We start from the raw sequence: 3,945 nt of genomic DNA, 5'->3' as shown, positions 1-3,945 counted from the left end.
CCCCCCCCCCCACCCCATCCCATCCCAGCGCCGGTCCTCGGGGCGCCCCTCGCTCCCGCACAGGCGGCGGGGACAAGCGACACCGCTAATTGCGAGGGTGGCCGAACCCTCTCCTCTCCCCCGGGGACCAGGCTGCCGCCCCCCAGCCCGCCTGCCCCAACCCGGGGGTGCCCCACCGACGGCGACCCCCAGTCCGGGGAAGGAGAAGCAGCCGCGGGTTGGCCCCGCAGCAAACGGCCGCTGGAAACGCACCTGGGGCCGGGCCCGCCCCGCGTCCCGCCAACTTCCCCGCTGCACATCCCCAAATCTCCGCCGAACCCCCGGCGCTCCCCCCGGTTCCCTTCCCGGGCAGCGGTGCGCGGCTTTGCGGCAAAAACACGCGATTTCCCACCAGGGCAGTTCACGGAGAAAGTCTGACTTTTTTCTAGGAAGTCCAATTATATTTTTTTTTCTTAAGGAAAATAATAATAATAATAATGATAATAATAAAACCAATTCCTGCCCTCGCTGGGGAAGCGCTGGGTTGGCTGCGCGGCGGCGGAGCGGGCGCGGTGCTCGCACCTCTCCTCCCCGACCCGCCCCCTGCGCAACTTCCGCGCTGCCGAGCCGCTCCCCTGCACCCGGGGCTTTTGCCGCCTGCGCGGGTGATGCCTCCCCAGGCGCAGCCTTGCGCACCCCTCGCACGGACGATAAAACAACACCCGGTGGTGCACCCCGGCAAAACCGGGCTACTCCCCCTCCCCAGGGCAATGTCACCCCGCGGAGGCTCGAGGGGCGACACCCCCCGAACCCCCATAACCCTCGGAGTGTCCGGGGTATCTCTGAATTGCTCCATCCACCCCCGAGGTGCGGGAGATGTTGCCCCGGGACGGGCGGCTGCTCCCGCGGTTCCTGTCCGCCCCTTCCAGGGGCTGCGCGGAGCCCCGCGGAACCCACCGGGCCGGGCCGAGCCGAGCCTGCAAACGTCCCTTCCCGAGCACAATTAAGAGCTCCGGAGAATAAGCAGCCCGGGTACAACGTGCTGGAGACAGGGGTACACAGCTCCATGGGCACCCTAAGGCAGCCCGACGGCTCTGCAGGACCCTCCTCCAGCCACCTGCGCTTCACTTTGTGGGCAAAGTGAGCACCCAGTTAAACCTCTGCCCCAAAACCAGGCTGGGACCCCCCTGCATCGCTGGCACCGAGAAACGATGCCCGATCCTTGCCTTCAGGCAAGTCCACTCAGAAAACATCCCCTCCATCACCACCACCAAAGTACGCGTAGGAACCGCTACAAAGAGCAAGTTTTCACCATTCCCTGCAGGTGCTATGGGAATCTTCACACCGTCCTACTGTGTCGTATCTCGGGGACGGGCGGAAGAACACAGACACGCAGCCATACATGAATATTTACACCATAGGTATTGCATAGGAGCAGTTTGGCCCCTGCAGTGCTCCGGCTTATTGGTTGTCTTCAGGCTGCTGCCGTATCGCTTGTATCACATCCAGCCTAAATGCCTCCGTGGTGAGATACATTTTGCAATTAAAAGCTATTTGCACCTGCACTGATTGCTCCTTTCCCGGGGCAAGGATCTGCCCAGGGAGGAATAAGGCGTTTGAATCAATATACCCAGCAGTTGGCAGATTCTGCCCTTCAAATCTGTTCGGGGGATCAGGGGACCGCTTTCCCTGCCTTTTCCTGGATGCTGAAGGGAACAGCATCCCAGCAGCAGTCCGAGGGCACCTCCACCGGGCGGGGACAGCCAGCCACCGCGATAAAAGTGACAAGTTCTCCGCTACTTTCCCCGCTTGCACAAACACACACCTCTGTGCCCAACACACAGGCAAACCCCTGGGGGCTCCCGGTTGGAGCCAGGGGGGATGCTCCTTCTGGGGCTTCGGGGTCGTCTCCAAGCCACTAACTAACCGCTGCAAGGACGAAAGAGTTAAACACTGGCTCGACCCCCCCGGGAGGAGTGTGAAAGAAAAGCAGAGCCGCACCAAGGAGGGGGTGAGGAAGTCAGGACTTTGGGAAAAGAAAGAAAAAAGAAACAAGGAGGGAAAAAAAAAAAAAAAAAAAAGAACAGAACTGGCGGCAGGCAAGGAGACTTCTGTGCTCCTTCCACCCTGCAGAGGCCAACTGTGGCGTATCAGGGGGGTTATTTTAAAGAATTCCCAGTTGCCTTTAGCATTCCCTTTCCCCACACCACCTGGGTCTGGTCTCTGGACCAACGCCACCGCCCGCAGCCCAGCCGCTCCTGCCCGCGGACCCGGGTATGGGGCCGGAGCGGATCCATGTGGAAAACCGGGCTCGTCCTTCCCTCAAGCCTGGCAAAGGGAGCTGGAGGACACCCCGCCGCCTGCCAGGGGGGGAATTCTCTCCGGTGGGGCTGGCTGGGAACCGGCGCTTCCCCGTTTTGCTGCAGAGGGAAACTGGGGCACGCTGCAGCCAGGCTTTCCCTGGGAGAGACGCTCCCAACGCACGATGCAGAATAAAACACACACAGACTCACAGGCTGTGATTTGCTCCCGGGGGGGGGGAGTGAACCCATCGCTCCCCCAGCCAGCGAGAGCCGTGGGGCTGGGCGGTGGGGTTTACCCCAGTAACAAACTCATCAGCTGCAGCTCGGCAGCGCAGGAGAGAGAAACTCCCAAACAGGACCAGGACATGGTCACAGTGTCCGTGGTTGTGACGGATACCAGGAGTGGGGCAGTGCAGGGATCTAAATGCCAGTAAATGGGAGAGGAGGAGGAAAGGTCTGGCCCTGGCTTGTTTGTCCTGTAGAGGAGAAAACAGGGCTGGGGAGCAACTGGTTTTGAGGTCTTTGAACAAGGGGAGGCATGGAAGGACTCCTGAGGACAAACACGTGCCCCATGAGGCTGGAGACCGAGGTCCTGGAGTGCAGGAGTCTCCTGCATGAAGAAAGGCCTCTCCTCTTCCCAGAGGCGTTTTCCAAGTGGGCCCAAGGCCCCTCTCGCCTCTGACCTGGAGTTTGTCCAGGACAACTCCCTCCTCCTGCCTCCAGTCCCCACTCCCTCTGCCCCGGGGCTCCCAGCACACGGGGGGACGGTCAGACCCCGCTTCCCTCTGCCCAGACCCCAAGGGAGGGAAGAAGTGGTTGGAAACAGGAATTTTTGAGAGAAAAGCCTTCTGTTCCCTCCTCCGTGACCTTTGCAGCTGGATGAGGCACCCCCAAAGGGACCATGCTCCTTCCTGCCCTTCTTGGGAGAAGGCAGATGAACAACGGACCCGTGCCGATGGGGGGAAAGGGAAAAGCAGCCTCCCCTCTTCAAGGTGGGACTGAAAGCAGAGCTCTTGGAGTCTGAGCACGTACCTGCACTTTCTGCTGATGCAGAGGTGGAAGGGGCTTGAGGCTTTGGGAACAGTTCATTCGTATCCTCCCCAGCAAAGATGCTTTTCATGAGTATTTTCCTTACAGCCACCAGGCTCCTGTTTCGATCCAAAACCACTCCATCCACAGATAAATCCGATGCCCACCCTGGCAGGTGATGATGACACTGTTGAGCTACTTGGGATGTTTCATTCCTCCTACCTGGCTTGCTCCTGGGGAGAAGGACAAGAGGAGAAAAAAGGCTCAGGGGACTAAGAATTGGGATACGGTGCTCTGCTTGCCCTGTTCAGGAGGAAGAAGCCCCGTTGCCTCTGGGACCAGAGAGAAAGCTCTTGCCCACAGCCCCGTGATGACAGGACCCCGCTTTTCCCCTCCCTGCCCCGAAGCAGCAGCAGGCACCTGGACGGAAACGTTTCATCCAGGAGCTTTCACCCTCCTGCCTCCCCTGCCCCTTGGGCTGCCCCCCCCGGGATGAGATGGTGGGATCTCCCCCCTGGGCAGGGGGGGCTGCGGGCCCTGGGGGAGGTTTAACCCCTGCGGGTCGGAACCTCTGCCCGCCTGGCCTGCAAGGGGCGGGATGGAGCTGTGCGGGGAGGGGGGGGGAAGGTGTGCG

Source organism: Calidris pugnax, unplaced genomic scaffold (genome assembly GCF_001431845.1).
Source record: "Calidris pugnax isolate Ruff unplaced genomic scaffold, ASM143184v1 scaffold27, whole genome shotgun sequence".
Lineage (NCBI taxonomy): Eukaryota > Metazoa > Chordata > Aves > Charadriiformes > Scolopacidae > Calidris > Calidris pugnax.
The sequence above is the reverse complement of the archived record's forward strand: the minus strand, read 5'-3'. Positions refer to the sequence as shown.